The sequence below is a fragment of the Calidris pugnax genome, unplaced genomic scaffold (assembly GCF_001431845.1).
Source record: "Calidris pugnax isolate Ruff unplaced genomic scaffold, ASM143184v1 scaffold207, whole genome shotgun sequence".
Lineage (NCBI taxonomy): Eukaryota > Metazoa > Chordata > Aves > Charadriiformes > Scolopacidae > Calidris > Calidris pugnax.
This window is the reverse complement of record NW_015090931.1, coordinates 798812-815500: the sequence shown is the minus strand read 5'-3', so window position 1 is coordinate 815500 and position 16689 is coordinate 798812. Positions and strand designations below refer to the sequence as shown.

The window sequence follows — 16689 nt, the reverse complement described above, 5'->3', positions numbered from 1 at the left end:
CTGTACTCTCTGATAAATAATTATAATAAAGCGTAAGAATGAGTCTTGACAAAGTTCTGACACTACTATTTCAATAATGCAAACAGTATAAAGGGAAGTTAAGAAATAAGTTTTATTTTTTAACAAACGTTCACATTCATTTCCTTCTAAATCTCAATCATGAAATATTTAACAGCCATCATCCCTTGTCCTGAAACTTGTAAACATCTACTTAGTCCCAGTGGGACCAAGTCCCTTCTCATTTACAAAACCATAAATCAGAAATACCTCTGTTGAAGCTAATGGAATTTAAGAGGCATAAATCAAGGGCAATCAAATCTAATGGGGTTACTTGTATGAGTAAAAGATTTAAGAACTAGGCACCAAGTTAGATATACTGTTATATCTTTATCCAGTTATTTAAACATCAGTATAAAACTCTTAAGCACATTAATAGCAAGAGAGTTTATAACATTCAAAATGACTAATGCACTGACCTACAGTAGTCATATTGTTTCCAGTGAACATTTATATTGCCAGCAATAAACCTTTTCACGCTGTACTTTGTCTTACAAATCTGAATTCAGCTCTTATTGGCCATAGTAAATACAGTGTTTTCATTTAACTGACTTTCTCATGAGACTTGATTTAAGCAATTTCCTCCTCTATCACCAATATAATTTACTGAAGAGTAATAAAGAAGTGACTCATAGGAATATCTAGGGCTGAGTTAAGTTCATCTACGTGGTATGTGCAGGCACTAAATTCAACGCTCTTTTACAGTGGACCTAGATGGTATGTCCTCAACTTTGTACTTTATCAAAGTCTGATGATCTTCTACTCTGTACAACATGCTTAACTGAATACAGAGAAGCATGCAACTTGTCCAGAACTAGGCATGATGCTCATACATTCGCCTAACTTATCTGGCTAATGTCAGAGCTAACCAAAGTTTATACATTTTTTTATGTAAAAGGTTTGCCAGTAACGATTATTTATGTAAGCAGTCTCCACAACCGCATGTAACGTCAGTGATTTTGATAAAAAAACTTGTGCAATAATTATTCATATGAGTAACAGTTTCTGGAGAAGATCTTATTGTTTCTTAATTTTAATAGTATGAAAACAAAAACATTTCTCTTTTTGACAGGATCTAAAGCAAGTAAGTAAGCAAACAAGACCAAATATAATGCCCAAAATGACTGCATAATGTACCATTCAAACCTAGTGAGAAAGGAAACACCAACATCACTATAACTAACATTTAGCGAGGATTCCAAAAAAATAGTACAGTACACGAAGAGACTGCTAATTCTAGCATAGTCATACGATATTCCCCTTAAAGAAGCTATTTGCAACCACAACAACAACAAAAAATTATGATGTATTAATTCAGAGATATTCAGGGTTCTCCTGCTGTACAAACTTCCATAGTGCCCAAAGAGAGACTACAGTTCAATTCAGCTTTCACTGGAATCAGTGGGCTCTTCCACTGTATTTAATGGGAGCTGCAATAAGCATGTAATGAAGAAACACTTATTTTTGCTTTAATCCAGTCCTCCGTGAGGCCTACATTTTAGATGAAGATAGTATCCTAATATCTAGATTCATATACCAGCTTCTAAATTACTTCAGACTACAGGGAAAAGTCAAGAAGAACTGGTATCTACCTCATGATGAAATAGTTAAAATTTACTAAAACCAAAGAAAAACAGGTCACAGATTTCATATACTCTCCATTTCACACGTTTAAAGAATATTGCTTGGAGGCATTCTTGTTTGGAGAGCAGAATCTTACAACCTGAGGGCTGAGTGAATGCTTAGCTGCACACCTGAAAGTAGATTTTCTTGAAAAAAGGAGAAATGTTTCTACTGTATATTTGTTTAATACACTGGAAAAAACACTGAAATAGGGAAAAGTTGGTCAGGTAGAATGGCAGCAATGCATTGGATAAAACTATGTATGCATTGGATAAAACTATGTATTCTTCTTTATAAATGGTTTTGCATTTCCATTTTGAAACATATGTTTTCACATAAAATGAGTCCGACAAGATCAGAAACATCAGGAAATCAACATAGATTTCAGCCACCACTGGAATTACTCATTGTGCAGTTAAGCATGTCAGATTAATATTCGTAGTTGGCAGGCAAGAAGTGGAAATTACTCCAATTTTGTAAGATAGAAATGGTATTTATCTACAATAAAGCTTCCAGAAGAGCAGTCTGTTTCAACAGTAAAAACATGTATTGGCAACACCTGTGATGCCAACATAGTCCAGAGCCCCTTTAGGTCATGGGATGGTTAATTCTTTTAGAAAGCAAGGCTCAGCAGCCCTGTTTAACTCCAGTTACCGTTTTTCCAGGCGATGGCTTTGTGATTTATTAGTTGGCCACGATCATCATGCACTAGCCTCAGAATTATCAGGAGGAGTTCATTCACTAACCATGGATATTTAAACTTCTGTGAGCCGAAGCAAAGGTGTCACTTTATCAGACAGGCAGAAAGGAGTAATGACAGTAATGCAGAGATGGACATGTGTCAAGAATGTCAAGGAAATCTCATTGTCATACACACCCTCTCTGGATATGACCTTCTACTTCAAACAGATGTGAATAAAATCATACTAATGTTGTGCTTCCAACCCAAGAAAGAGGAATGATTTGGCTTACGAGGAGCAAATCCTTCCAGAGGAAAACTGAAAAAAACTATCATAGTTAATACTGCCATGCTAGTTAGGGATGGAGCTTTTCTTGTGTGGCGATGGGACACATCTGGTTTGTCAGACTTCCTGATACAATCAGTGTACCTGTAAATGCAATATATTCATACTAAAAGGCTGTTGAGGCCCCTACAAACTACAACCGAATACTTTTCTTAGCTAAATTTCATAGACCAGTGTTTCCCTTTAAAAGCAGAAAGAGCTAATCTGACCTGTAAATCCACTGTTCACGTATGTACGTCGGCTCCCAACTGGTAGAACTACTGCTTCTCACGCAGGACAGGGCTTGGCTGCTCAAGAGAAAACAGCTTATTCTGCAGTCTATTCCTGTGGGCAAGCAGCGCTACTCATTTCCAAGAGGGGGAGGGGAACTCTCTCAGCTTAAAGCCCTGCCATTGCTGTCCATTCATGCTTGGCTCACTGGAGCCCCGCATACTCACAAAGCATCGAATTTTTTTCAAAGTTTAGCATTTGATTGATTTGTTTGCTTCAGTTCAGCTCAGATGGGTTATTCAAGATATGATACTTGACGTACAAACATTCTACAGTTCTGAGTGTGAAAGGAATATGGATGAAACAGCTGAAGAAAAACACTCAGTAAATTAAAGTAATTGAAAGCAATAGGAGCAGTGGCATGAAATCTCGCACTTAAGAACAGTTTTCACATTCACATTTCAGAACAGCTGGGTGACAAATGTGATGTTCAGTTTTTAAAAGGGGATCTGAAGCACTATGAACGTGCAAGTCATTTTAGGCAAAGGAGTAGAAACTAAGAAATAAGATAGTTAATGGATGCTAGAATAAAGAAGGACTGGTTTGGAAGTAGTTAAATAAAGGAAAATTCTGCTTTACAAATTTATTAGTGTTCTTTGAAGAGGTCAAGCATATAGATAAAGACATGTAGATAGATATACTATGGCTAGACTTACAAAAGCCTTTTGACAATGTTTTTTTTCAACAGCTTTTAAGAATTTAAGAAGCCATAAGGCCTAAGGTCTTTGCAGAAGTAAGCAATCAGTAAAAAGACTGAAACCAAAGCTTAGGAGTAATTAGTTATTTGTTTATTAAAAAGCAATTAGCTTCTGAAAATGAGTGGAGCTTTCTGCTGGATTTCTGCTGGGGTCCATGGCAGAATTTCTTCTGGGACCTACACTATTACATGGAAAAGGGAGTAAGCAATGAGGTGTATGTGTCAGCTATTGTTAACAATCACAGATTTAAAGACTGTAGCTAATTGTATGAGCTGCAGAAGGACCCTGCAAAATTGAGTGATGACATTAAAATGGCAAGTGAAATCAAATGTAGACAAATGTGGATGAACTGGTATAAAAACCTAACCTGACGCAATAATGAACTGTTTTGAGCTGCCCGGTACCACTGAGGAGTGATACTCCCAGGGTTACGGCAAACTAATGGAAACTCAGCACGGCAGGAGTCCCAACAGCAAATGACAGAGCAGACATGATCACTAAAAATGTGGAGAATAAAGCAGAGAACATTGCACTCTATGAATAATCCAAGGTGTTGCCACACTCTAGGCCCCACTATTCAAAGACATAGTACAGTTTAAAAGTTTCCAACAGGGAATAGAAGGATGGAGAAAGGTATAGTACACCGTCTGTATGGGGAACAGGTAGGCGAACCAAGACTCTTCAGTCTAGATATGACACAATTTAGGGGAAAATATGAGAAAAATAAAAAATCATGTATGGCGTAAAAGTGGACAGAGATTGACTTTCTCTTTCAGTAGCCATCAAACGAAGCTAATAAGTAACAAGCAAAAGAGAGGTGGTTCCTCATGCAGTGAAGTAGAAAACTTTTAAAATCCTTGCCAAAGAATATTACAGATGCTGAAAGCTGACTTTTATTTGAAAGACTGGACAACTGTCTGGACAAAAAAACATCAACAATTTCTAAGTACACAGAAACCATATCCAGATCAGGTAGTCTCCTGAGCTGAAAACAGTCAAAGGGAGAGTTAAGGAGAAGCATCAGATGCTTGTTTTGTTCATTCTCTCCCACAGACAGTAGCTCAACACCACTGCAATACACATGTAGGCTAGATGGATCTTCTAACTAACCCAGAATGGTCTTGTATCCTTATAGGTCTATTTGAATAAAGGCTGTTCATGTGAACAAAAATGTTAAAGGAACTACTTCTCTATGCCCTAGATGTCATACTACTGGCTTTAGACGTGTGACACAGCATGAACTTTCATTCCTGTTTATCCAATTCATTATCCAATTCTAGGCTTGAATTTCAGTGACATAGCACCACTCAGTAACTTTCACTGCCCACTAAGTTCTCTTGGACAAAACAGTTTTATTCCAGTTTGAACAAGAATAAATACAAGAACATAGCAAAGGTTTTAACTGTGTCTTGTAACATCTCTACAGATTCAGTTTGGCCCTGGAAAACAAACATAAATGAGTCCTATTCCCTAAACATCTCTAAAAATTAAAAAAAAATGGGAGAAAAACCGTAACTTCACCAAAAATGGTGCCTTGCTGATGGCTACACCTCATTTGGAAGCATGCTGCCCCGTGGGATCAGATTCCTTCTATATAGAAGAATCCATGCTGAGGATTTTTCCCTATCTTAATTTGTATAGAACCAGATAATCCATGATCATGCCCAGATAACGTGCCTTTTACAATCTCATCTCCATTACACACTATCACGTAATCCACAAGAATTTCCACAACAAGCTATGCTGGCAGGATTTCATGGTGTAACTCTGATGCTCTTCTGGACTTGCCAACATTTCAATCCAAAGAGTTTTTCATTCTTCAAATATCAATCAAATTGGGTCCAGCATGTTGTCAAATAATCACTTACTGTCTTAAGCTATATATCTCTGGCAAGTAGGATTCTGTTTGATCATATTTTTTCCTGTGTTTGGCAGGTGACAAAGAGCACCACAGCTCCTCACTAGGGACCACATGATTTATTCACATCCATGGCTGACATATATTTCTCCCCATTTTGTGATTTTACAATTCATCATTTGGAGAGGAAGAGAAATCTGGCCAATCACAGAACAATAGAACATAGCTGCAAAACATGCAAATGTGATACTGGAAATATCTTGCCTGACAACGTCTAGAGAATTATTTATGACATTGTACAAAGCAATGGAGAGGATGTATACAAGCTGGCCATCTTTTTTGGTCACAGCAAACATATGTCAAACAAAACACAGCAACTGGGATGACTGTGGGAGTGGGAAGCCTATCTTCTAATAGGAAACCAGAAGCTACAGAAGCAAAAGAGAAGGCTGGTTCCCCCTGCAAATGTGCTGGAGAAACAGACAAGCCACAAGCACAAAACCAGATATATACTGTCTATGACTAAATTTGGTCTATAATTCGGAAGTCAGTGGGGAAAAAAAAAACTTTCCAGATTGACGCAAATAGGGAGGGAAAAACAAAAAAGCCACAAGCACAAAACCAGATATATACTGTCTATGACTAAATTTGGTCTATAATTCGGAAGTCAGTGGGGAAAAAAAAAACTTTCCAGATTGACGACAAGTAACAAAGCCATTTCTAAAACTTATTAGACTTGTTTAAAACTGGTGTAAAAAATCCACTTATGACCCCCCTAAGGTATACATTTTCAGTCACTGATGATATAGCCCAATCCAATATCCTTGTGATTTTTGCATTTATTTCGAGCCGATACTTCGCAAATTAAAAACTGTATCTATCTTCAAGTACTACTTGAATGACAGGCCCCTTCGCATTCCTGAAGTCGGGTACAAAATTAGCTATGGAATAGTAGGTTAAAACTATGTAAGCAACATTGGTATACCTATTTATTACAGCAGGGCTGCAAATGACTACCTGCCAAAGTTGCTCTAAAAACTGTTTTGTTCTGTATTTCAACTAGTGATGTGAATATTGGCATAAGAAATACACCCATTAAACATAACATACGTGAAGAAGCAGAAAGGATCTGAAAGCACACTGAGGGGCAGGAACAGAATTCGGAACAAACTGACACTGTAAAACGAGATCTGGAAAAATAGGGCAGGATTCAGCAAAGGCATACGCATAGTACTACAACTAATTAACAATAATCTACAAGACAAATTCAGGCTGGAGAACAAGGGGCTAAGAATTTGGCAGAATCAATCTATGAATCATAGCAGTTCACAAGCTGAACTAAGTTAACAATGTCACACAGTTACAGGATAGCCAAAAACCACAATGAGCTACATAAATAGGAGTGCTGTCCTGAAGACAACTGAAGGAATCCTTGCGCTGTACTCAGCTGTAATGCTCTAGCAGCTTCTTGCTCAAGCTGGTGAGGATCACTTAGAAACACCAGTCAAACAGCAAGACTGATCAGTGAAAGCATGAGCTATGTGAAACAAGGGAAAGAACTGGGCTTGGATGAAAAAAGACAAAAGTGGGGCAGGAAGAGTGGAATGCTACATCTTCTCTGATGTTGCTACACTTTATGTTCATAGAGAAAACAAGAAACAGAGTCTTTAAACTGCAGAAGACAACAAAAGCTTAGACTTCACCAGGATGAAGACTATAATGAGCCACTAGAATTAACCATGCCCCAGCATGTGGAGCTTCCTTACTGAGTACATTCAAAAACTGGTTAAATATCTGCCACGAAAGATGTGGGCATATCTGATCCTTGCCAAGGCCACTGTGATGGACAAACAGATCTGCAGTGATGTCCTCCCTGTCTTTCACTTGTACAACTGTCAGCCAGAGGTCACATCATACCAGACATGACCACATAGTGATATGATGGCATAGTGATCATGAAATGATAGTTTTAAATTCTTGAAGAAGTAAGGAGGGCAGTCAGAAGGAATGCCACCTTGGACTTATGGAGGGCAGACTTAGACCTATTTAGGAGACTGGTTGACAGACTCCCTTGGGAGGCAGTCCTGAAGGGCAAAGGAGTCCAGGAAGGATGAACATTCTTCAATCGGTAAACCTTTAAGTGCAGGAGCAAGCTGTCCTCATGTGTTATATGACAAGGTGGTGGGGAACAAGTATGAGCTGGGTAAACCTGCAGTTTTGGACGGAACTCACGCAGCAAGAAAAGGAAAGTTATTGCCTATGGAAGAAGGGGCAGGCCACTCAGGAAGATTACAAAGATTTTGTGAGGCCACGTAGAGAGAAAATTAAAAGGGCAAAAGCCCAACTAGAACTTAATTGGGCTGCTGCCATAAAAGACACTAAAAATGTTTCTATAAATACATTAACAGCAAATGGAAAGCTAAGGAGAATCTCCATCCTTTACTGGATCAGGGGGGAAACATAATGAAAAAGGATGAAGAAAAGGCTCAGGTACTGAATGCTGTCTTTGTCTCAGTCTTTAATAGTAAAGACCAATTGTTCTCAGGTCCCTGAGCTAGTAGACAGGGGTGGGGAGCAGAATGAAGCCCCCATAATCCAAAGGGGAAAGGGTTAGCAAACTGCTACACTACCTAAACACACACAGGTCTACGGGGCTGGATGAGATCCACCCGAGGGTACTAAGGGACCTGGTGGAAGTACTCACCAGGCCATTTCCCATCCTTTAGTAGCAGGGTGGGCTAACCAGGAAGGTCCCAGTTGACTGGAGGCTAGCAAATGTGATGCCCATCTACAAGAAGGGCCGGAAGGGGGATCCGCAGAACTACAGGCCTGTTGGTCTGACCTTGCTGCCTGGGAAGGTCATGGAACAGATCATCCTGAGTGCCATTCCATGCCATGTACGACACAACCAGGCGATCATGCTCTGTCAACATGGGTTCAAGAAACACAGGTGCTGCTTAACTAACCTGATGAACTTCTGTGACAAGGTGATCTGCTTAGTGGATGAGGTAAAGGCTGTGGATATCCTTTACCTTGACTCTAGCAAAACCTTCAACACTGTTTCCCACAGCATAGTCCTGCAGAAACCGCCTGCTTATGGCTTGGATGGGCGTATGCTTCTCTGGGTGAAAAACTGGCTCAGTGGCTGGGCACAAAGAGTGGTGGTGAATGGAGTTAAATCCAGTTGGTTGCTGGTCACAACTGATGTTCCTCAGGGGCCAGGCTCAGTACTGGGGCTGGTTCTCTTCAATGTCTTTATCAATGATCTGGATAAGGGGACTGAGTGCACCCTCAGTAAGTTTGCAGATGACACCAAGTTGGGCAGGAGTGTCGACCTGCTTGAGAGCAGGAAGGCTGGCTCTACAGAGGGATCTGGGCAGGCTGGACCGATGGGCCAAGGCCAATGGTATGAGGTTCAACAAGTGCTGGGTCCTGCACTTGAGTCACAATAACATGTGTGCAATGCTACATGGAGTGCAGTACAGGCTTGGGGAAGAGCATCTGGAAAGCTGTCTGGCAGAAAAGGACCTGGGGGTGTTGATTGACGGCCAGCTGAATATGAGCCAGCAGTGTGCCCAGGTGGCCAAGAAGGCCAACAGCATCCTGGCCTGCATCAGAAATAATGTGGTCTAGGGAAGCGATCGTCTCCCTGTACCCAGCACTGGTGAAGCCACTCCTCAAATACTGTGTTCAGTTTTGGGCCCCTTATGACAAGAAAGACATTGAGGTGCATATCTGAAGAAGAGCAACAAAGCAGGTGACGGGTCTATAAAACAAGTCTGGGAACTGGGGTGTTTAGCCTGGAGAAAAGGAGTCTGAAGGGAGACCTTATTGCTCTGTACAACTCCCTGGAAGGAGGCTGTAGAGAGGTGGGGGTTGGCCTCCTCTCCCAAGTAACTGGAAATAGGAGAAGTGGAAACGGCTTCAAGTTGCACCAGAAGAGGTTGAGAACAGATATTAGGAAAACTTTCTTCACTGAATGGATTGTCAAGTATTGAAACAGGGTGCCCAAGGAAATGACTGAGTCATCATCTCTGGGAGTATTTAAAAGACATGTAGATGCTGTGCTGAGGGACATGATTTAGTGGTAACTTAGCAGTGTTAGGTTAATGGTTGGACTTGATGATCTTAAAAGTCTAGTCCAACCAAAATTATTCAATTCAATTTGATTCTATTCTACTCTATCCTACGCACTACTGATTTCCCTCAGTATGTTTTACAGATTTCTTCTACTTCTTGCATTTTAATCTAGCCTGGTCCACTTCTCTACATATTTTGTTTCAGAGGAACAGTTCCCACAAGCATTGCCATTTGTAAGTTGGGCTTGCAACTAATTGTTGTTCTTAAAAGTATAATTTAGTGTGTGTTTGCCTAAGGGCTTTAAATAAAAAATCATCACATAATTTGTAGCTTGACTGCTATGTTGTTAAACAAGAGTCTCATCTTCCCTCATTTTGTAACAATGCTCAAAGACTACTAGATTGCCTCTATTACCAGAACCCATTTGGCACATCCTTTTTTTCATCCAATTCCTAATGAAAGCTCACATTTAATAGTAGTAAGCTCTGCTCTCTCTCCCTCCTCTCTCCCACTTTTAACTGCACAGACAAGAGAACGACTGCTAAGTATGAAGTAATCAGCCATGCCATGTTCTTTGTGTTCTCCAGTATGTGCTGGTTTTCTATTTTTCTGGCATGTGAGCATTTGCAAGAATTCTGTTTCAGTGCTTACATTTTCCAAAGATCTTTCTATCTTGTGGTTATTCTCTACCAGTTCCTAATTGTACCTTTTTTTCCTGCCAAGAATATGAGAAAATTCAATCTTTCTTGATGTATCTGTGCAACATATCTGTGCATTACATATGCATGTGCATATGCTTAGAGTACACCTTAGAGTACACCTAGCTTTGATTCTTTTAATAGTATAGTCCTCATGCTTGCATCTTCAATACCCAGGACTTCATTAAACTCAACCCAGGTATTACAATTTTAGTAAGAGTACATTCTGTTTCAATGTTGTGACCACACAGGCTCTTAAGGGGCATGTCTTTTCTATTAACTGTCTATCTATTATTCTGGGGTAGCTGAACTTCTTTGCACACAGAGAAGCACCATCCTGCTTTTTTGGAGTCATCCATGTAAGGTGGTGGACATTATGGTAAAAAAGTCCTTCCTTTGTTGAGGCCACTAACCTTACTTTAGGCTCTTCATCTTAAAATAAGTTCCCTTTTCTCTAAATGGAATGCTTTTTTTCTAGTCTTCCAATTTCAGCTACTTAGTTTGCAAAATTTGCCTCCCATCAGGAACAGATTTGGAAAATGGAAAACAGCCATTCCTCCCATTCTTTCTGATCAATTGATCTTATTACACAAGAACTTCTCTGTGCCATCACTGAAACCTCAGGTTTGAAATGAACTAGTATTTATTAACTCCTTGTATGATTTGCTGGCTTTAAATCTGTAAAATCCTAATAAATAAAAAAACCCAAATATCCCCTAAACAACAAAAACAACAACAAAAAAACCCAAACACAAAATACCACAAACAAACAAACAACTAATCCAAACAAAAAACACATTAGTATATCTAATAGTGACTCCTGGGCCACACCTCAAGCTTAGTGCACTTAGGTGGTTTTTGGCAAAACAGCACATATTCCCTGCAGGAAGTAAATTGGAGGGAAGGGGTAGTCTCCCACTTGCCAAGGGTGGGCAGTAGGCCACTAGACCCTGGAAGAGACCAGAAAATAAAAATTACTGGAAGAATACAATTAAGAGAGGAAAGATGTGACCTGGAAAAGTGCTGACCCTCAGCTGATCCTCAGCCTCTGCCTAGAATTAAGAAAGAAAAAGGAATAGAAGGATCTAAAGTTTGCTCCTATACTAATTAACGCAGCATTTCTCTCCCTTGTTGGCACCACAGATAAGATATCTTTATCTCTTCCATTCTTCCATCATCTTTGGGGTATCAGTTTTTTGTTTCTCCTGCATCTTCAATGAAAGTTCCCTGCCTGAATGAGAAACTTCTGGCGCCTGATAAAAGCAACCTGAAACTGATAAGGTACCCCTTTCTAGAATAGCACAAACCTAGAAAACTTTCCTTATTTTGAAGCCCGCATATTTCAATTAAAATAAACTCATGTTCCAAAGTCAGTTACTGGAGCTCCTCCTTTTTTATCTAGATAAACGAGGAAGTAAGGGGAAAAAGCTTAAATCAATAGCTCAAGAGCACAAAAGCCTTCAGCATCAGAGACCAGAGTAGCATTCTCAGCTTCTCAGATGCTTCACAAGTCATCCCTCTATGAGCTGGTGTTTCTTTCTCCAGTCTATTGAGAATATTTTAGCACCAACCACAAATTTATACCCAGTGAGAAGCTGTGTTTACAAGAAATGAGGAAATTCATAAGAATCAAGATGACATATCAGTATACCTTAATTTTCATTGCTGTATCAAAAGAAAGCTTCTCTCTTTCACTGTACAGTAAAAAATCTCCATGCTACCAACAGTCATAATATTTATGCCAATTGTACAAAATGCTACGCAGACTGTATGTTTAACCCTCAGCAGCTAAGCAGTTCAGTGGAAGAAACTTTCCCAAAAGTCAGTAACAGATACTTTGGTTTAACAGAAAGGTCTGTTCAGTGCAGCAACTGCAAGATAAAGGGGTAAAATATGTCAGCAAGGAGCTGCTGGAGGATGTGTTATACTCCAAGTTGCTCCATCCAGCGTGTAACTTAGAACAACTCCTTGGCTGATTTGCTATACTACCTTATCACAGTCCCAGAGGACTTGCTAGTCCAGATCACTTTCTTAAAAGACATGCGAAAACAACAGAGGCATTTTTTTTTATGTGAGACAAGGATTCGCTTGCTAGAGAAACTACTAATTGCATTTCAAGGGTAGGCCAGAAATGCCTGCAATACAAGGCAATTTGAAAAGAAAAAAAAAAAAAAGAAAGAAAATTCAAGTCTATGCATTTAACTCCTGATATTACATGTTTGTGTAATTTTTAAAGCCCAATGAAACACAGGAAATCTTGAGCCGCTTCTTTTGCAGCTTATACTGATGCTTTACTGTGTTTCCTCCAACTTCTTTAATGCAGCTGTGGTTCTGTCACAGAAATGATATTACCAGTAACCAAGTACGCAAGTCTGAAGTTATGGAACAGGCCTTTAACAAGCCTTAAATGAAGGCCTGTTAATTTGAGTGTCAGCTCAAGTAGGCCCTACTGTCTAAGTCAGAAGCTCAAAACTGGTGGCACTAAGTGGAGCAATCAAAATTACTGACTTTCCAAAGGATATCCTGCCCAGTTCTGTCCATCAGTAAAGGGATCTACTGCCTCTGTTTTTGTGATACGCACCTTCATTCAGTCCTGTGGGGAAAAGAGTTTTCCAATAGAAGCTGAGTAACAGTTGATAGAATTATAGGACTACGTTGCTGCTCTACGCTTTTTCAAGCCATAGATGAAGAAAATTAATGACAGTCTCACTAGATTCACTGCAAGAGTTTCAAGTATCTTTGAAGAACAAGCTTTTATGTCTAATGTCAACTTCACATTGGTAATGGTAAGGAAATACAGGATAAATACATTGGAGCAATTTGTAGGAAATGAGAACCAGTATACGTAGCCTGGAGAAAACACAGAATAAAAGAGGATTCTTTCTCTGTTGTGCTGTGTCCCCTAAAAATTAATGGAAAACTCTTCTTTTCAATAAGCAGAGAAGCTAAAGCTTCACATTTTTGTAACAAGAGATGGAAACCTCAGAAGAAATTTGAGCGCATCAGGAGTTTACCAGAAGCTGTGACTTGAGGGAGTTTTCAACTGCTCACCAGCAGGTGATCCCAAGGCCTTTTCTAACATCCCTTTCTGCCATCTATTTCTGACTGACTTGTCTGGTCATTCAGGTAGGCTTTTGTCATTACCACGGTGATGGAAATGGACTTAAGAGGCATTTCAAGACTCAACTGGATATTCTCCAAATCACACAAGCACCAAAAAAAAAGGGAAAGCTAAATTCTGCCTGTTACCAGGAATGTACCAAGTAACAAAAACTGGGAGAAGGGATGTTGTCCGGTGTTTACAATTCACAGCCTTCCTGGGTCTACTGCCTTGTCTCCACTGATCAACTTAACGTACCTTTCAATGCCGTTTTTCCACAAACACCACCCACATATTGCCTAGTCTTAGCTGTTTTACTCCTAACCTACCCTAAACTCTCTCTCCCTTCCATAGCACCTCGCATCTCAATACCTGCAAAATTAACAATGTGGTTGGTAAGAATAAGAACTCCTCTGTTTTCTACTATTCCCTTTAGCTCTAATCACGCAATTAACTGTTGTCAGAATACTCCCAGTTTGCAACTGTGCAACTGCATCTACTTAACTTTCATCTTCTATACACAGTTTCACTACCCCTTATCTTTAATATTTTGATTTCATTATTTTTCTGAGTCATTTGTACTGAGTCAGTTCTTTGGGTCAGACGTAGTGGGATTTGGATTTAGCTTTTTGCACTTTCCCCTTAAAGGTGAGCTAACAAATTTAATTTAACCAAAAATATTATGCTTAATGCACTAGGTTTTTTTTATTTTAGATTATTTCTGGATTTACGAGATTTGCAATTACCTTCTTCAAGCAGAAGTAAACAGCTTAGCTCTTACTGACACTTGCAGCTTTAATTATAATATTTCAGCTTAACTAGAAGAGATAGTATCTGCAAAACCAAAGTTTAATTGTCTGCTACAATATACAGACATTAAGCATGTGAAGTCCTGTCTCTAACAGAGAATTCTGCTTACTGGTTATCTCAACGATTTCATACTGTATTCAGCTAAGAGACTGTCCTTCAACATCTCACACCAAATACAGGTTTTAAATTGCTTGTAATTGTCTCTCAATAATAAGCAGATTCTTGCCCCATCCCCATATTCTTTTGCACTTTCTGTTCTGTGTCAAATATCCTCCTGCTTTTCGAAATTTATGCAAAAACCCCGTTACGGGCAAATCGAACACATCAGTTAGTAAAGATAACTTCCTTATCCAAGTGATACAGTCTACAAAGAGTGACCAATAAGCCTCACAGAAAATTATGCACATTTTTTTGTATTTTCAAAAAATACAGCTATAGAATTATTTTACACAGGGTTTGAATGATATATTTGCATGATAAACCACGTGTGGTCAAACCACAGTCATTTGGATTGTTTTATGAACTCTGAATTCTCAAATTGTAACTTCTACCTAGCGACCAGGTCAGACTGATTAAAGTTATATAAGCACTTAGCTGGGAATAAAAGAACAGATGTTAGACTGACCACCAACATACTAATGAACATGCTTTCACAGAAATACCATTTGGAGATGATTTTGCAAGGAATTATCAGAAACTTTACACTGGCCATTGTAAAATGATACCAATGAAAGGAAACTGCGTAAGACTGTGCAAATGCACAACTTCTTAGGGTCTATGCAACTGTAATGGTAGAGTGCTGAGCTCTATGTTGGCCCACCACCTGCATCTTGTTCTTAAAGGCTGGTTAAATCCAGAAGACGAGAAATCACCCATCAGTCTAGTTCATATTATTACTCAAGTTTTCTTGCTCATGCATCTATCATTTAGCATTCTTGTATTTGTCTTCTACTTGCACTCTCCCTATTTGTATAACTAAGCAATGGTATTGATACGCTGTTACGTATCCTTCACGTATGCTGTCTTTTCATCTGCATACCGAGTAATTTATTTTCCAGTTTTTCATTATTTATAGTATCTATTTTCTCTCATTCCCATCTGTATACCTGATCAGTAAAGTATCTATTATTAATATCTCATAGGTGTATACGTGGCACTTTCAATGACACATAAGAAGCAATAGAAGCTTACTACATTTTTTTCTTAATTCAGCATGAGGTTTGGATGTGCAAGGTATAGAAAAGCAGGCTCTGAGTTAGCCAGCTGGCCTGACAAAAGAGGAAGAAGGGCATCCTCCAACTGACTAATTGTCGCTAATTTCGGCACTATAAAAGCCCAGATACAGAGAAACACCTTAAGCAAAAGATGCAAGACAAAAAAGAAAGACATCAATGAAAAAGACTCTGTGGTTGGATTACTGAATGGTAGTTTCAAGGTGGGGATTCAATTTTGACACGAAACTTCCTCCTGAATTTTTGTGCCTCCAGCTGTGCCTACCTGCCCAAGTGCTCCAAGAGGCAAGCTGACACGCAGTCTTTCTAAGTAATGGCGTCTTTACACATCATGTTTTGTGCTACCTCAGTGTCATTTTCCAGCTCTTCTTATGTAAATTATTTATCTTAATAGACAGCACAGCTGTCTTATTCAGGCTGGCAATGACTGGGAACAGTTGAGATGCGCGCTTCAAACTTTTGAGTCAATGATGCAGTATGTGGGAACCCATTCTACAACACAAATAATAATTGGGTCTCACTTTGATCTGGTTGATGTAAAAGGCCTGCTCTATAAACGCAGCTGCCTGTTTGTGAATCTCATGCATGAGATGAAGCCTTCTGTACCTGGAAGTGCTCATTTCTAAACTTTCAATTCATGCGGTATAAACTACGGTCTAGTAGTTGACTGTGCCTGGATGCTTGCACTCAAGTGTGCGGTGGAATCGTTTATTTTTTAGGCACTCACCTTGCCAAACCCTACATATGCAACTCATATTTTGAGGATAATTGTCAGGAAAACCTAAGATGATGCTGCTCACGAACTCTGCCAGGAAAGAAGTGATCTTGGGACGTTTTAAATAGCCACATTGCCTAGCCCCACCAGCGGGGCATTTCTCAGCATGATGGGATCCAGCGAGAACCAGGTGCTTCCCGGACCCAGCCGGATCCGAGATTTTTCTCACGGGCCGATCTCCCGATCTAGCCGGCTCAGGTGGCTTTTTTTTTTTTCTTTTCTAGAGAAAACATCTGCAGGCTCCGCAGCCCCCAGGTGTTGCCCAACGGGCCCGCCGCCGGCCGGGGAAGCTCTGCCTCCAGCGCCGGCATCCCGCAGCCCACTTCTCCTCTCCCGGCGGGAAGCGGGCGGGCTGCGGGACACCAGCGCGGGCCGCGGCGGCGGGCGGGCCGGCTCCCGGCCCCGGGGCAACCCCCCGCCACGGCCCCGGACCACCTCGGGCACGCTCCCCTTCCCCGCCGGC

The 16689-nt window shown here is 40.0% G+C and overlaps 1 protein-coding gene across 2 annotated transcripts in view; it reads right to left on the bottom strand.

The window, feature by feature from the left end:
* Positions 1-16689, bottom strand: part of PCSK5 (proprotein convertase subtilisin/kexin type 5) — a 303186-nt gene that overhangs the window by 285993 nt on the left and 504 nt on the right. The gene's annotated exons all lie outside the window — the stretch shown is intronic.